This window comes from Panthera uncia, chromosome D1, assembly GCF_023721935.1.
Source record: "Panthera uncia isolate 11264 chromosome D1, Puncia_PCG_1.0, whole genome shotgun sequence".
NCBI lineage: Eukaryota > Metazoa > Chordata > Mammalia > Carnivora > Felidae > Panthera > Panthera uncia.
The window spans coordinates 97,344,326-97,362,813 of record NC_064808.1 but is presented as its reverse complement, the minus strand read 5'-3'; the positions used below and the strand labels follow the sequence as shown (position 1 = coordinate 97,362,813).

Genomic DNA, 18,488 nt, shown 5'->3' with positions numbered 1-18,488 from the left:
AAAATAAAATAAAATAAAATAAAATAAAATAAAATAAAATAAAATAATAAAATAAAATAAAATAGGAGAAATCATGTCTACCACAGTGGAGTGGTAGGGTAGTGAGGATAAGGACATAATAAGGATAACTATTAATAACACTAGGAGCAAGGGAGGCAGGAGCAGTGGGGGCTGGGCAGGGCAGGAGGGGAGAGGGAAGGAGGGAGCCACAGTGCTGGCTGAGGACTTCAAGGGGGCAGGGCTTGGGAGGGCGGGGCTGGAGGAAGGTGTGACCAGAGGGCCGAGGGGGGTAGGCAGCAAGGGCTGAGTCCCCTGGGGTTCAGTGCCCCAGGCTGCTGAGCACACAGCAGCCAGTCCTCAGGCCCAGCCTGTTGCCCGTGCACTCCAAATTAAATAAAGAACTGCAACCCCCCTTTTATTTCCTCTCTGACAGCAACTTATTGCGAAGGCTGCTGCTTCTGACATTCTAATATTCAGAGTCACATCCTGTGGGATAAACCCATCGCTGCTGTCTGAGCCAATGATTTGTGCCAGAAGAGGAGGGAGCCGGGAGAGGCAGGCAGAGGCTGGGCCTGGGGTTGCTGGCAGGAAAGGGTGAGGAGGAAAAGCGTTCGGGGTCCCCTGGGCCGGCCTAGGCACCCTGCCCCCTCTAACAGGCATCTGACCTGGAGTAGGTAGGGCTGTCTAATCATTCTCCCAACATCTACCAGCACAGTCAATAAATGCTTCTGAGCACCCACCACATTCCATCTGTGCCAGGGACTGTGAAGGTCCCAGACCCCAGCTTCAGGAAGCTCACACCCACTCTGCGGGATGGGTGGGCAACGCTTACCCAAGTGCACCGTGTGGCCCGGCGCTTAGAGTCAGGTGCTTTGGAGACACCCAAGACCGGGTTCACATTCTCACTCTGAGGCTTACCAGCAGGGCAGCTATAGGAAACATTCCAACACCAGACCCTGTATCCTGACAGTCAGAATAACCATGTGGTCTACCTCCTAATGTCATCCAGAAGATTAAAATGAAAGAATGCATCATAAGCGCCGACCACCCCCAGTGCCTGGTGCAGAGTAAATAATGCTTACGACGGTCATGAAAGTGATACATGGGGCAGGATGAGATGCTGCTAAAAGAGGGTGGGGGGCAACAGAGTGCTGTGGCAATGCTGGGGAGCGCTTGCTCCCAAATCATGAAATCCTGGTCAACCAGGAGCTCCCCATGCAACGCCCCCACCGCCTTCCCTTGGCCTCAGACACATGTGGGGCCCTCCAGGCAGCTCACAGTATAATGGGATGCTTCAAGGAGTCTTCCGTGCATGCCAGCAGAGCACCAGACAGCCAAGCACATGCAGGATGGAAGCCAACAGGTACGTTGACCACACTAATGGGGGTGGGTTACTCCCAGGGGACTGGGTGAAACCAGGGTGGTCCTAAGCTGGAGTATAAGAGAGAAGTCTCCATAGGATGGGAGACCAAGCAAGGCACGGTGAAAAGGCCCACCTGGCAGTCTGGGGAATGAGTTTGGCGAGGGGGGGCGGGTTGGTGAAGATGGGCACTGCTTCTGCGGCCAGCCTGTGGCTGAATTCAGGGGGGAATGGGTGACAGAGATGCTGGCTCCATTTGAGGAAGAACAACATAGAAACTTAAGGGGCCAGGGATGTGGGGGCCTGGGTGGGACAGGGCCAAGCCAAGAGGTTGGGAAGAAGCAGCAGAGGGGCCCGGAGAGAGACCTCATGCTCCAAGTGAGGGCTTGTGGGATGTGTGAATAGAACATAGATTTGGGTCAGGCGTTCCCAATTAGCCTTGAAAGGGGGAAAAAATATTCTCCACAGGCCTGAAAGGAAGAACAAAAACAAGGCAGAGAGGAGCTCTGAGAATACCCTGAAGAGTTGCAGAGGACTGCTCTGGCCTTTAAAATGCAGGAAGTATGGTAATCTAATAAACATGGCAACAAAGCGTTTGTCACCAAGCTAATTTTATTAGAACAGATCTCAAATGGCTAATTTCCTTTTACTAATGAGCAAATTAGTTGAATCTCTGATCTGCTTTTAAGGCACTTATACTAATAAAACATGAACGACAGTGAAATTTGTTGTGAGGTGTAGTGACACAGGCACTTGGGTTGAGGGAATCTCCAGGCATGGAGGCTTGCGCCCACGTGGTCCTGCCTCTGTCCAGTCTGTTGAGGCCAGTTCAGAGCCAGCCCCACCGCCCAAGGAGGCGGGGTGCCTGGCTGTCTGCACCCTGCCTCCCCCACCTCCTGGCCTGGGTGTGTCGTATGTACAAAGAACGTTCTAAGACATTCCCAGCTGTCTGGTGATCCCAGCTGGCTCCCACCAAGGCCGAAAACTGCTCTGCCGAACGCTCTTTCCCAAGACAAGAGCTGGGGCTCCTGAATCCAGCTCTCCAAGTCAGGTATGCCGAAGCTGGGGGTACTGGGATGCACCATGCCCAGCTTTGTCCCGAAGCAAAGAGGCTTCGGCTGGGCTCCGACTGGGGCCGATATTTGTGGCAAACAGCCAGGGCAGGCCTGGAAGGACCCAGCACAGAGGAGGACCTGGGGGAGAGGAAGGCCCCTGGGCAATCAGAGACCAGAGAGGCTGTCTCCTGCCTGAAAGATGGGGTGAAAGGGTGGGCATAGGCCAACTGCTCTGAGCTGAGAGGAGGGTCCCCTGCATGCTTTGGGGGCTCTGCTGGCAGAGGGAGAAAGCCTAGGCAAAACACCCCTGCAGCAAGACCAGGGACAAGGGCTATCAGGTGGGTCCTGCCCACTTGACAAATATGGGACATCCACCTGTTTCCACCAGACTTTGCAAAGAAGTGGGGGTGGGGGGAATTCCCGGGAATGAGATCCAGGACCAGGCAGGTTCCCTGGCCCAACCCATGCCCTAGGAGTTGCTTTATGCCAAGTGGGCTTAAGACAGCTGAGGGACTGGGAAGTGGGCAGCACCTGCCAAGCTACCTGGCTGGAAGGCCCTGAAAAGCCAACAAAAGGACCAGAAGCCCCTCCAGTTCCAAGCCAGCACAACCACATACGTTCAGACCCCAACTCACCCATTAATTACTGGTGGTATAATTTGAGCCCAGTTACTCAGTGTCTCTGTCCCTCAGTCATTTCTCTTTAAAGGGGAGATGCCCATACTCACATATCTGAACTGGCATGTGGGCTCAACGAGAAAAAGGGTCAGACACACGGCAAGTGCCCAACAAAGGTGTGCCCCTTATTTCTGCAGGCTGCGTTTTGGACACTGCTGCCCCTTCTGGGCTGTGCAGAAAGTGTAAGGACAGTATTGAGTTGACAGGGAAAATGAGGGGCAGGGGACTCCCAGGTCACACGCTTGGATGCCTGCGTAACTGAACTGCTGAATGAAAGGCGCAGCCTCAAAAGAAGAGAGGGTCTCATCACCAGAAGCAATCAAGAATCTGGCGGGGATGCCCCGAGGACCCTTGGTCCCTTCTGGGACTTCCATGCAAGTTGCCCTTATCCAGCACCCGCCAGGAGTCACGTGTCCCACAACCACTCTCCTGGCGAATCTGGCCCCTCTCTAAATGTCCCCCCAGACATCTCCTGTGCTGCGGTCTCCATCTCAGAAAGGAGCTGAATCAGCTCCACAAAGTCCACAAGTCCACAGCTCCACAAAGTCCAAACTCTTTGCTAGGAGGTTCAAGGCTGGGAGACATGAGGGACAGCACCAGGAGGTAAGATGTGTGACAGGCCCAGGGTCCTCAACACGATCCACATACAAGCTCTTGTGGCCACTTTCCTCTGTGTGAGTCAAAAGCTCTGACCTGTAGCGGAAGCCACGGCCACGGCCACACCCGCGGCCACGGCCCTCATCAAGGCTCCTGGCATCTCTTCCTGTGCCAGGCCACCCCCCACCTGTCCGTGCCCCTCCTTCTGCCCGCACTGTCCCCAGGGCCACCGCTCTGATGTGCTCCGGTCTCATTCATTATTCAGCCATTTCCTCAGTTCAGAGGCCCAGGGGCCAGAGGGCTGGCAGTGTGTGTGCTCTTTCATCTCCCAGGGTGTACACAGAATGCAGATGCGCCAGGCTGCGGTTCAGGATGTGGACAAAACTCAAGCCTGGGTCTGGGGGCGTCCTCACGCTTTATGCTCTAGGACCGCGTCCTCTAGCGGCCCTCCCCTGGGGTTACTCCATGGGGGCTTTCACCCCCACCCTGGGGAGCCACAACCGGACGGAGCTGGGATTTGATCCAGGGGGGTGCTCTTTACAAGCAGCCAAGTGGGGAGACTTGACAGCTTTGTAATAGCCCTCGGGTCAGCTGACAATGAGCTTTGGGCTGAAGGTGGCACAGAAGCCTGGGCCACCCCTGGGCAGAAGGAGAAAGACCCCTCCTGAAGTGGTGCCAAGATACCTGCTAAATATAAAGCCAGCAGTGGTGCCCCGGTGCTGCTTCGGTTGTGTGGGAGGTGGCCGGGGAGGGCAGGGGTCTCTCTCGCCCTCTATCACGGGCCTGTGATGTACATGCGGGAAGGTGACGTTGCTCTGCTCCTCCCCTCTCCAGCTGCAGGTTCCTCTTTTCCCACATTTCCCTTCCAGGGTACATCAAGCAACAAGTTAGCCTTTAATTACTTGAATAAATGCAAGGGTTGGAGGAAGAGAGAGAGATACAGGGTCAAAGTGCCCGGTCTTAAATATTTCTCATCCCTTTGCCTATTCTGGATCCATCTCCCCGACAGTTTTGACCCACCCACCCCACCCAGGATCAAACCTGGAATCTTCTATACACATCTGCGGCTTCCCTGAGTCTCGGCTTGGATCCCTAGGCCAGCCAAAGGAGCGGGAGCCAGCATGGCCCCCAACTAGCAGGGGAGTGTTAACAGGAAGGCCCCCCCAATGCCTCAGACAGAGAACAAAGTGGTGGGGGGCACCCAGAAGGGATGGTTTCCTCTCTCCTGCCCCTGTGGCTGTTTGTATGGTGAAGTTGCTCTTGGTCTTTCCCCTCCACAAAGCCCCATTTCAGAAACAAGGAAAGGGGACCTCAAAGGAAAAGTCTCCCCGTGAGACCACCGGAGGCAGAGAGGGAGGGAAGGAAGGAAGTCAGGGAGAGCTGCCCCTCACAGGCTCCAAAGTGTAGGTTTCTTTATAAAAATCTGAGGATCCCTGTTGAGCACTCAGAAAATTAGGACCTGGCAAGGGAACAGACAAGCTCTCAAAAGTATGGCTTTTTCATTGACTCCTACAACAAGGTTGCTTTTTTTTTCTTAATTTTTTAAAATGTTTATTTATTTTTGAGAGAGACTGTGTGAATGGGGGAGGGGCAGAGAGAGAGGGAGACATAGAATCCGAAGCAGGCTCCAGGCTCCGAGCTGTCAGCACACAGCCCGACACACGGCTCAAACTCACGAACCAGTGAGATCATGACCTGAGCCGAAGTCAGCCGCTTAACCGACTGAGCCCTCCAGGCACCCCCAGGTTGCTTTTTAAAACCCAGCCCCAGGCCTGCCTTCCTTCCCTGCACTCCCTGCTATAGTTCCTGGGAAGTGTACCAGCTTTAGCGTGGAGGATAGGATGAGCTCTAGACTGGCCAGAACCCAACCTGGCCAAGACTTTGTGCGGGGCCTAGAGATCTGGAGTCTTCCATGGAGCAAAGGCTGACACCCTCGCCTGGGCCTTTCCAGCAACCCCAGCCTCTGAGCTCAGGCCAGTCCGTGCCCCTCTCCCTTGGGGTGTTCAATCAGGCTCCACTTCTCATCACAGAGCATCACTGAGCACTTGTTTATTGTCCTATGTGGGTGCAAACAGCCGGGACAAGAGCCATCCTGCCACCTCCACAACCTAGTGAAAGGTCACCAAGACTTTCCTGCTTTCTCACACTTCCAAATCTTTTCTTAAAGAGAACCCAAGACTCCAGGGAAGGATTTAGCTACTATGTAAAGCATACCACCACCAGATGCAGGATGAATATCCCCCTGGCTCCGGCCAGCAGGAGGGGTACCTTTCAGTTGCTGGCTCTAAAATCCAACCCAAGCAAGGACCTCAAAGCAGGCCAGCAACAGACCATAAAAGGAGGGTCACCCATCTAGCCTTTACAGTCTCTGGGGATCCCATTCATGGGACTCGGGGTTTGAGGAGGACATGGGATTCATAGCCTGTCCACCAGCATTCTTTGGACTCTAGAGCTGAGACGGTCTAAGAGAAGGGGGCACAGAGGCTATACTAGTGCCCACATGACTTCTCAGGGCCATATGTTCTAAAGGAGAATCTTCCCAGCTTGGGAGGCCTTACTACAAGACCCTTACTAACCCTCCACCCTCCTCCTGCCAAATGTTAGCTACCCTTCCATACCATTACTGCCCCACCCTACACACACACACACACACATATGCACCCATGCATGCTCACACACACACACACACACACACACACACACGATCAATAACGTGGTCTGGACAGCCCACCCAACCTGAAATGAGTTAGATGAGCAGGACCTTAAAGAAAACATGGAACAGTCAAGAACAGCAAACCAGGAATCCAGAGGCCTGGGCAAGGGAGAGCCACTTTGCCAAAGCCCAGTTTCCTCATGAAGAGTGTATATAACATCAATAGTATTGACAACAGTATCGATCGTTGGCTCCCTGAAAAGCACTATGCATTAATCATCTCACCTGATGACAAGAGATGGGCCCTGGCCAGGAACTGGGACCTCTGAGCTACGGTCCCTGTTATATGCTAACAGCACTATCTCAACCTGGGGTCCTTTATCTGTACAATGAGAGGCGCTGACTTCAGTCACTGTGGTCTCTTCCCACCCTCACATCCTGTGTGTCCCCTGCCTGAAGTCCCAGCCTGCCTCAAAGTAGCTTGGGAACCACATGAAACACTGTGGAGGTGCAGAATGGCCTGGAGAACATAAGGAGTGACCCCGGGAGGTGTAATGGGAGGAAAGAGAAAAGACTTGCCTAGCTCAGCCTCCAGCGGGACATGGCAGAGCCCTGGTTGGCTGGGCCAGCCTTCTCTTAAGGGCCTGGGGCCACCTGCACTCTCTCTGATCATAGCAGGTTTGAAGCTGTTTCAGTTTAGGTTGGAAATGGTAGGCTTTTTGTAGTTTTCAGTTTAAGATATTCAGACCCCTCCCTCTGCTCTTTTCCTTATTAAACGTTCCCTCACTCAGCTTATGTAATATCCAAAAATCAATTGCTTATTTTACTGTCTGTTTATAAATGAAAGTGGGACTTAGTGGGGGAGCCCACAAGCCAGGAGGCAGCCCCAGGCTGAGCCAGCGGCACTGGGAGGGAGAAGGCCCAGGCAGCTGGCTTCTAAGCTCAGTTGTAAGGGAGCTGAATGCTTGGGGTCTCCAAGGGCCTCGGGGCTGGAAAAGACCCCAGAGCTGAACTCTCAGTTGATGAAGCCACTCTCTCCCCTGCCCTGCTCTCCCTCACCCCCAAACGGGGCCTGGAGCTCCAAGTCCTCTTGAGGCCACAGCTCAACCAATGGACTGGGGCTAGATCAGCCAGTTCCAGCAATAGCTGGGCTTTAAAAGAAAACAATTCAAATTCATGTGCAGGCTGCTCACACACTCCTGAACCAGCATCCTATGGTACCTGAGTACCAAAAAGGCTCTATGGCTAGGCATGGTCGAGTCTAGAGATCCAATGGGGCAGACTTCTAGAAAACTCCAAAAAGAAGATTAAAAAAAAAAAGCAATGGAAATAACTGTGGAGATTGTAAAAAGATCAGTGCGTGCCAGGGGGAGGGAGGAATAAGTAGGTGGAACACAGGGGATTTTTAGAGCAGTGAAATTACTGTGTGTAATACTATAATGATAGATGCACAACATCATACATTTGTCAAAACCCACAGAATGTACAAAGTCAAGAATAAACTCTAACGTAAACTATGAACTTTCGTTAATAATAAATGTATCAAGGGGTGCCTGGGTGGCTCAGTCAGTGAAGTGGCCAACTTCGGCTCGGGTCATGATCTCACGATTTGTGGGTTTGAACCTCAAATCAGGCTCTGTGCTAACAGCTCAGAGCGTACAGCCTGCTTTGGATTCTGTGTCTCCCTCTCTCTCTCTGCCCCTCTCCAGCTCATGCTTTCTCAAAAATAAAAATAAAGGTTAAAAAAATAAAATTGGGGTGCCTGGGTGGCCCAGCCAGTTAAGCCTCCAACTTCAGGTTGGGTCATAATCTTGTGGTCCATAAGTTCAAGTCCCACACTGGGCTCTGTGCTGAAAGCTCAGAGCCTAGAGCATGCTTCAGATTCTGTGCCTCTGTCTCTCTCTGTCCCTACCCCACTCATGCTCGCTCGCTCTCTCTCTCTCTCAAAAATACAAATAAACATAAAAAATAATTTTTTAATAAGTAAAATAAAAATAATTACATATCTATACAGGTTCAACTGTAACCATTGTGCCACACTAATGCAGGATGTTAATAATACAAGTGTGAGGGGGAGGGTGGAGGAGATATACGGGAACTTTCTGTATTTTCAACTCAATCTCTCTGTAAACCTAAAACTGATTTAAAAAATTAAGTCTATTAATTACAAAATAATAATAGCCAAAGTGGAAACAACCCAAAGGGCGTGAATGGTTAAACCACCTGTGACAGTTACGTGCACATCAGGGAACACCACTAGGCAGCTAAAGGAATGAAAAACTGATACACACACACACACACACGCACACGCACACGCACACACACACACACATCCTCAGTTCTAGTGATGGAGCCACTCATCTGTTGTATGACCATTGCAGGGTCTGGGCCCCAGTGTTACCCCAAGTGGACCTTCTCCCTCAAGCCCCTCTCACTGCCTCACTCTTGTCTAAGACAGCAAGGATGAAACGAAACCAAATTTAATTCCTCTCTTGTCCCCAAGAATGATAAGCTCTCCACAGACCCTCGCTCACTGGCATCCCTGATGGCTTCTCCCCTCCCTGCCAAGCACCCAGGGTTTCTCCTCTGGTGGGACTGAGCCAGGGCCTGGCCCTGCAGGACCATGAGCCCATGTACCAGCAGTACCAGCCACCTTCCTGTCCCTCAAGGCTCTAGCCTCTCTGGAGTCCCAGCTCCTCACCTTCTCCTTCTGTCCCTACTTTCCTTCTGCTCTCCTGACTTATCCATACATCACCAGGAATGCAATACCCTTAAAAAAAAAAGCATTTTGCTCTGAACTAACAGAGTCAGGCCTCATTGTTCCCAATATCACCAAGAAATTTCTGAGCTAGGGGAGTGTTGAATGGGAGCAGGAAGATGGGCAATTGGTCAGGGTCAGCTGACATAGTGGGGATTGGAGGTTGAGAGCTCCAGGGAGGTGGGAGACAGGCTCAGCTCACAATCAGTAAAGAAGGACACTGGATCTCCAGAGGTGCAAGGAGAGGTGACACCCTAATATTTTCTGTCTCTTCTCTTCCAAACCCACTCATCATGCTCAACTATGGATTCACCCGGAATGTAACTTCTTTACCAATTGACAAAATCTCCCTTAAATAATACCAATCTGCCCTAATAGCTAGACCCTCTTCGCTGCAAGTTTCAACAGCAGAAATTGCAGCCAAAGGGAGTTTGAGCATCTCCAAGACCCAGAGAACATTGACCAGTCTCGGCCTGCCTAAGGAATGACCAAGTGTCCTTCAAGGAAGGTCCCCAGGTCCCTGATCTAGGAAACCACTAACCCAACTCTGAGTTATTTGCCCCTGCACCTGCTCCATGACATTTGGCTCTTACACAAAGCAAGCCCCTCTCAGGTTCATTTAGCTGCTAGATACATAACACAAGCACTGCACTGAGCTCTGCATGTTAACAATACAAACTACACTTATCAGCAGGGACTGTATTTATTTATTTATCTTTCCATTTTTCAGTCCCAAATACTGTTCCAGACACACAGTAGGGACTTCATCAACATTAAGTGAACAGAATACTGGGACGCCTGTGTGGCTCAGTTGGTTGAGTGTGCGACTTCAGCTCTGGTCATGATCTCACAGTTCATGAGTTCGAACCCTGTATCGGGCTCACTGCTGTCAGCGCAGAGCATGCTCAGGATTCTCTCTCTCCCTGTCTCTCTGCCCCTCTCCCCTACCTCACCATTAAAATAAAAAGCGAACAAATTACTCTGGTGGCTGTACAATTCTGGAAACAGAATAGTTAATCGACACCAATTATCTAAAGGGACACTAAAAAACTCTTAAAGCAATTCATTTCCACAGTCCTAGAATAGTGCTGTCCAATACAGCTGTCTGTGATGATGTGGGTGTTCAATATCTGGGATGCCCTAGCTACTAAATACAGGATGGGGGGCGGGGGAGCACTGAGCACTTGAAATGTGGCTAGTATGACTGAGAAACTAAATTTTACATTAAAAAAATTTTTTTACATGTATTTATTTTTGAGAAACAGAGCATGAAAGGGGGAGGGGAAGAGAGAGAAGGAGACACAGAATCTGAAGCAGGCTCCAGGCTCTGAGCTGTCAGCACAGAGCCTGATGTGGGGCTTGAACCCATGAACCGCAAGACCATGACCTGGGCCAAAGTCAGATGCTCAACTGACTGAGCCACCCAGGAGCCCCTAAATTTTACATTTTAATTCGTTTTATATTTTTATCTTTTTTAAATAAGACTTTTTAAAGTTTATTTATTTTGAGGAAGGGGCAGAGAGAGAGAGAATGAGAGAGAGTCACAAGCAGGCTGCACACCCTCAGTGCAGAATCCAATGCGGGGCTCAAACTCACAAACCGTGAGATCGTGACCTGAGCCGAAACCAAAAGTCAGCCACCCAGGTGCCCCCATTTTAACTCATTTCAATTTAAATAGCCACACGTGGCTGATGGCTACCAAACTGGACGCTGCGGATCTAGTGTCTCTGGAGACGGAGCTCATAAGCAAAATGAACATGGACGTTGCCGTTGAGAACTTGGTGCCACCGCATGGTGCGGTAATAAAGAGCATGGGCTCTGGAGCAACACTGTCTTGGGTTCGAATCCCCGCCTCACAGGTTACTAGCCAGTTGCTTAACTCTCTGTGCTTCTGTTCGTCGTAAGAATAACACTTACCATGGAGGATTGCTATGAGGGTCAAATGAGCTAATACATTTAAACAGTGTCTCCATATAATGACTATTCAATAAATATTGTTACTAGTACTGGCACACAGTAGGCATTAAAAATATTTGTTGATTCCGAATGTGCATCTACAAGAGAATATTTGGTAACGTCTATTGAACACTTACCAGATGTCAAGCAAAGTGCTAAGAACTTGACAATAACACTGAGAGCAAAGTATGATTGTCTACATGTTATAGGTGAGAAACTCAGGCTAAAGATTAATGAGTGTGCCCAGCTTCCAACTGACACTGTGCCTGATTCCAGAATCCCTACTCAGTCTGTTTCTTCATCTGTACAGTGAGAATTACGATAGTATCTATATGACAAGTTTGGCAAGTAGGTAAATAAGATAATGCATATGGCCTGTGCTTAGGGTAAAGCTGTGGGTTGGGGACAATTTGCCCCCCAGGGAACATTTGGCAATGTCTGGAGACATCTGGGTTGTCACAACTGGGAGAGAGGACTTGCTACTGGTGTCATTGGGTAGAGATCAGGGCTGCTGTTAAACACCCTACAGCGCACAGGACAGCACCCCCACCCCCACCACCACAAAGAATAATCTGGCCCAAAATGTCAGTAGCACTGAGGTTGAGAAATGCGGGTCTAGACACACACAGATTGTGTTCAATCTGTGCTAGCAATGAGAGAAAGAAGGGAACTGAAGCCACAAATTTCAAAAGGCAAACCTTTTTTGTTCAGAGCCCAGAAGAGCTGTCCCGGAGCAGGATAGTAGGCTCGGGGAAATTATTCAGTGCTTCAAATCACAGAGAGCTACCACTTGCCACATGAAAGAGCAGTGTGCCTGGCACTGCAGGGCGCATGCTTGAAAATCAAAGTCCCCACTCTCTAGACACTTGCGATGCAATTGCACGAATGCGAGGGAGAGAGAGAGAGAGGAGGAAGACAGGGGGCTAAGTCACCCAACACAACAAGGCGGGGGTGGGAGTGCGGACTGTGTGAAATCGCTCTATCCTGTTCCTTCATGTCACAGGGAAGAGCCCAGGGCCACAGGCAATGTGGACAAAAAGCGCAGAGTTCCAGAAGAGGCAGGAACTCCATGTATCCCAGTCACTCCCTGTACCCCAATTTCCCTGTATACCAAGTATGAACGATACGTTCTGCTCCTTCATTTCAGTGCAAGTTGCCCAATCTCCAACTAAGTTAGCGTGTCAACCAAACACCGTCATCCACACCACTACCCTTTCCTGGGCTCTTACTATGCATCATCCACGGCACTGAAAGCAACATCTCACTTAGCCTCATGACAACCCTAATGTACAGATAAAGTAACAGAGCCTAGATCAGACTGCCAGACTCCAGGGCACAGCTCTTAATCACCATGTTGACCCTCTTGGCATCAGACCAGAGCCTGAACAATGAATGAAATGGGCCCAGGTGATGCTTTCCCCGTCCACACAACACAAGCGGACTTGCCGACCCTTGCTGTGCCCTGATGCACTGCAGAAATTGTGAGCGTCTCCCAGGTCCCAGCACTGTGCCTGGCGTCCAGGATTGAGATGGGAGCATTAGCTGCTTGAGCTCCATGGATGAAAACCACAGTCACGACTTCCTCCTACTGTGCACAGGCCCCATGCTTGTCACTCACAAACCCGGTTGGGGCGATGGAGATAACACAAGTGATGAAATGATAACAGCATGTGGCTGAACCAGTGTTGGAATCAACAGGACCCTCTGGGAGTTTGGAGCTCACAGCTCGTGTGCTTAGAGATCAGGAGGAGGAGAGACAGAGCAGAAAGGGCTTCATCGACCCCACGCACTTGCGCTGAACTTGATGGGAGGGGAGGAGTTCTCCTGACAGACTGGGAGGGAGAACTGAGGACAAGGCGTTCCCAGCAGAGGGACTTGTGTGAACAAAGACAGAAGTGAGCAAGGCAGCCGAAGTGGGGAAAGGGGAGGATTCCAGCTTGGTCAGAGCAGGGGGGACGAGATGGGACCTTCTTGTGAGGTAGACAAACAAAGAGGGGGCTAGGCAGTGGGCGTCCAAGAGCATTTTAGATGGGGGCAGATTAGTGTTAGTAACGCTTCAAAAGGGATTTGCAAGGGAATTATTTATGGTGGTAACAAGCAAGCACTCATTTAGCGCATATCCCACATTATACAAACACAGCACTGAGCTCTGCAAGTGAAGGCCCTAATGCCACTCTAAATTAAATTCATCAGTGTCTTAATTAAGATCTATATTTAGTTCTTAATTAAAGGGGAGAGAAAAATCCACGATGTTGCATGGCAGAGATTTGAAATGGAGATAAATCATCTTTCTGCCAGCGTATTGGGCACATGCCCACCCACTCTCAAGACTCAGCCCCCCTGCCAGGACAGGTAATCTTTTAATCCTCCCCTCCTTCTTCCCTTCCTTCTTTCTTTCCTGCCTCCCTTTTGCGTTCATTTCTTCTTTAATTTATTCCACATCTACTTATTGAGTCCCTATGTGCCAGGAACCGAGATTTGATTCTAGGGCACAGTGGGAAATAACTTAGAGACAGTCCCTGCCCTCAAGGAGTATAGACTCCAGAGAAGGACCCCAATGCATACACACATGTGTCAGCTTTGGACCCTCTGGGTCTCCCATGCTCTCCAGGTGCTTCCAGTGGGAAGAATCCCGGTGTCCATGGCAGATGCTTTCATCCTATCAGCCAGAGAGAGCCTTGAAGAGTAGCCGTTTGGGTCCTCCAGTTTCCCTGCCCCCACCATGCTGAGCAAGCTCTCATGTGAGTCGAGGGCAGACCCTCAGGACCCCTGTTCCACTCCCCCATTCTCTCTAGTAAAGGATGTAGGCTGGTTGTCAAGAGGATGAGGAAGGGGTCTGTGAGCTTCCCTTCAACCTTAAGATTCTAAGATTCTCTGACACCCACTGGGCCACTGGCCCCTGAGAGTGGCTTCACTGAACAGGGTTTATGAAGGAAGACCACAGAACACAGAACATCACGGTCACAAAGACCTCTGCTGCCAGGCAGTCTGAGTTCGCCAGGAGCTCAAGTGACTTGGTTACGTCAACAGAACTGGCAAAAGGGCAAGAGTAAAATACACTCTGTCTGGGGCCAAGGACTGTATCCTACAGGACACAAACATGGGCATGACAGAGTTCCTGCCCTCAGCACCGCTGATGGGGGAGAAGGGGAGACAGCGCAAATTAGAAGGGGGAGTCTTGAAGTTGGCAGGCTAGAGGTACAGATTATCGGTGAAATCTAACCCTGCTGTGCATCCTGTCCTCCAGAAAAAGGTTCTCTCCAGGCCCTTCCGGCGCTCCGTGCCAAGCAGTGATGCAGTGGGTGGGGAAGGAGGGCCACCCAGATAGTGGTGACGGCACAATGCCACTGCACCACCTCAAAGGCTGCCCTCGCTCAGGAAGTGACTGGAAGCGTCAGGCAAGATGCGTTTGGGCTGAGTGTTCAAGATGTCAGAGTCTGTTAGGGAAAAAGGGGGCAGAAGGGTATCCAGGTAAGGGAAATAGATTGTGCAAAGGTACACCATCAAGAAAATGGGCGAGTTAAGAAAATGTGAGCACTTTTTGGGGCGCCTGGGTGGCTCAGTCGTTAAGCCGCGGACTTTGGCTCAGGTCATGATCTCACGGTCCGTGAGTTCGAGCCCTGCGTCGGGCTTTGTGCTGACAGCTCAGAGCCTGGAGCCTGTTTCAGATTCTGTGTCTCCCTCTCTCTCTGACCCTCCCCTGTTCATGCTCTGTCTCTCTCTCAAAAATAAATAAACGTTAAAAAAGATTTAAAAAAAAATCTGAGCACTTTTTATGTGGCGGGTGGACACCGGGCAGGTGGGGCGGGAAAGGTTGGCTGGAGCCGGCCTGGGAAGGCCTTGAACGCCGGCATTTCCCTCCGACACTCAGCCGGAAGAATGTTCATTGCTGCGCTCCCCGAAGAGAACGTGGAGGTCCTTGCACGAGTCCGGCCAGAGTCCCCGCGGAAAAAGCCCGGTAGCGCCCTGCACCTCCGAGCAGAAAATCGAAGGATAAGCACCCCGCTTCACAGCACGCCTCAGGATGGGCAGGGGTCGCGGTTGGCGCTGGAGCTCGTGACCTGCTGCCCGAGAGGTGGCGCTGAAGGCCGGAGCCCCGGCGGGCGCAACGGGTCTGGGAAGCGGCGGGGGCGAGTGCCGAGCCGGCCGGGAAAGTCGAGAAAGTTAACTTGGCACAATCCGCGCATCAAAGCGGTGCAGCTGCGACTCGCGGAGCCTGCACAGCTTTCTTCTCGCGGCTCTCTTCTCCCCGATTAATCAGCGGCTACAGCGCGGCGCTTTGATCCCCGAAATCAAACCCTTCGTCTGCTGGGTGACTTGATGTTATGCTAATCCGAGCTGATTGAGCTGAGATAATTACACTTCATCCAGGTTTCCTGGGAGTTCCGAATAAATATTGATGCACATCTGTCCCCCGCTCAGGTGTAGCAAGGAGCTTTGCTCTGGCAACAGTTTCGGCCGGCCCGGGAAGCGCGCGCGCACCGCCGCCAGCCACCAGCCTTCGCCCGCCTTCGCCACTGCGCCCAGAGGCTGCGATCCCCCGTGGGATGCCCAGAACCTAGCTGCGCTGGGCCCTGGAGGCGCCCTGGGAGGTGGCGAAGACCTGGAGCTTTAAGATTCCGGGGCTGGGTTTGAGTGTCAGTGCCTCGCTATGGGCTGTGTGGTCTTGGACAAGTCGCTTAACCTCCTGAGCCCCAGAGCCTACAAAATTTTCCAGACTGCGGCAGAGATTAAATGAGATGCGTGAAAAGAGGCTGAACTGGGCGGAGTTGCACTTGGCCTTGCGGCGGCCCCCCCAACCCCACCCCACCCTAAGAGCTGGGTCTGGGTCTGGGGGAAGGGTCTGGGAGGCCAAGCGTGTTAGCCAATGCATCGAGTGTTGCGCCAACACTCGAGCGGAGCTGCGTGCTCCGGCCGGTATAGAAATGAATAATAAAGCAAGCAAGCATTTCGGTGGCGCCGCTCCTCCCCGCGGACTAATTAGGTCGTGTTTGTAAAGCACTTCGAAGACAAAACGCGCCCCAAGTGTTAATTATCATTAGCCCCGTCCCAACACGCTTCCCCGAACACAGTGCGGGAAGCCTAGAGCATCCCCCTTGCCAGCCTGCTCGGCAGCGGCCGGGAGGGACTCGGAGACCCCAAGCGCGGGGAAGACCGCCAGTCCTTACGCCCCACCCGCCCCCACACTCCACCCCACCCCTCCTGGTTCTCGATCCCTTTCCCAGGCCCTCTGGACAACAACGAGAGGCGAGGACAGAGACGGGGGAAGGAAAAAGAGCGGGTACAAGGCACAACTAACTGCAGATATATCCATCCCAGGAAGGCATCGCTGAGGGAGGAGTCTTATGTTTTGGACGCATAGAAGTCTGCCCAGGAAGGGGACAAGGTGGCCTCCTAGTACTGAAGCTGCAGAGACCTAAGCAATTTGTCATCCCAAATCTTGCAGGATTTGTCCCTGGCTGCCTCCAGAGCGACGCCCCCCTTGACCAGAGATCCTGCTGCCCAATCTCCACCTCCTATAAGGCCAGGCCAGGGCTTCGGAGGTCAGGGAAGCCCAAACTGAACTCAAGGGGGTTCTGGATATACCAAGCAGAAATTCTGGCAGAACCCACTCTTGGAATCCGAGTTAGACTGCCCCAGGAAGTCCTAAAACCCAGCCGGAATATTATGCAGTCCTTCCTCCCTTTATGGAATGATGATTATAAGGACCAGACCAGTGAAGGGTCTCTATATCACACAGCCAGCTAGGAGCAGAGCCAAACTCCAGTCTCCAAACTTCTCTAGGGCTCAGTTTCTTCTACATTGTTCCCCTTAAAATAACCACCAAAATACTTGGAAAAATAATAAGGATGTGCAGAGTTCACTATCATTTTCAAAATGCTGAAACACACATTGTTTTTTAGTAGGTCCTGAGGAGCCACAGAGGCATCAAGGGATTTGGTCTAGGTCACACCCTAACTGGTTAGTGGCCATGCTGAGGAAGGAGCCCAGGGGTGCCCTCCCCAGATCCTGGGCAGTTACCTTCCAGCACACCTTCTTAGAGAAACTAGAATCATTTCTTCAAACGCATCCAATTCTGGGGGGCCTGGCTGGCTCAGTCGGGAGAGCATGTGACTCTCAATCTCAGGGTTGTGAGTTTGAGCCTTACATTGGGTGTAGAGATTCCTTAAAAATAAAATCTTTAAAAAAAATGCATGCAATTCTTGCCTTCACTGTTTCTTATGCTGCTTTCCTAAAACTGAGCATTTTTCTATCAATAAGCATTTTTGTCAGAGATGTTTCCTGTTAACTTCAGAAGCTGGTGGATGGATCTGAGCCTCTAGACCTCTTCCACACAAGCCTGAAAAGACAAGCCTCTTGAATGGGTGGGGGTGGGAGTGGCAGATAGAGGACAATCCCTACCCTCTTGGAAAGAAGACTCTAAACTCCACGAAGCACAGATTGGACTACACCTCTCCCTTCCTCCTCCATCATTCCTATCACTGTGGTTGACGACATTGGTTGAATTCTGTGCAGGGGTGAAACAAAAGCAAGCAGCCTGAGGCCTGGGAAAAGGAAGGAGGAGCAAGGAGAGTTCATGCCCTTTCCTGACACCAGGGCCCTCCAACATTCATGTGCATGGGGAGGGAATGACCTGAGGAGGCCCTTACAGGGCAGATTCCCCACTCCAACCTGAGTCTGATGTAGAAGTCTAGGTGAGAGCCCCTAGAATCTTCTTTAAACACCCCACAGACTCCCCACCCCCAGGCATCCTAAGCCACTCTCAGAACCCCTACCCCCCAGGAGCTGAGCATTGCACCAAGACCCCCAGAGGTCAGTCATGAGCAAGTGCAAGAGCAAGGCAGACACTCAGACAGAAAACAATGAGGCCCAGAAAAGGAGAGCCATCCGGGGCAGGCCTGGTTGGGGGCTGGGAAAGCTTTGGTGCCATCTACAGGAGTGTCTTGGGTTTCAGAAGCAGGGTGCAGAGGGGCTAGGGAGAGGCTAGGGATGGCCTGAGGGCAGAAGGAACACAGGCTTCCTCTGAGGACCTCTGCTGGATGGAGCAGACCTGGTTTGCCAGAGCCCCAAGTCCTGCCACTTGTCACTAGGTCAGTGGGTGGGAGGTATGCTGCCATCTGGGAGCTTTGGGGGGCTGCCTTATCTGAGGCCCATCGAAAGTGTTTTAATTTCTTTTAAAATCAGAACAAAACAAATGAGCTTCCAGAGAAAGAATTTTACCATATAATATCAATTTATTTGTCTTTATATCAACGTGGTCACAAAATAGAGTTATTTACTTATTTTTAATGGTGGAAGAGACCCACAGAAGGGAAAGTGCCTAGGGGTCACAAGTCATAAGGCAGTCTGGGGCAGGATGATGAGGAGGGTGAAGGAAGAGTGACTTCCCCGGAGCCTCGGATGCTTCCCGCAGGGGAGATATGACTTCCCC

General features: G+C 51.5%; 1 protein-coding gene across 1 annotated transcript in view; it reads right to left on the bottom strand.

Moving 5' to 3' along the window:
- BUD13 (BUD13 homolog) overlaps positions 1-18,488 on the bottom strand; it is a 275,859-nt gene that overhangs the window by 87,019 nt on the left and 170,352 nt on the right. The gene's annotated exons all lie outside the window — the stretch shown is intronic.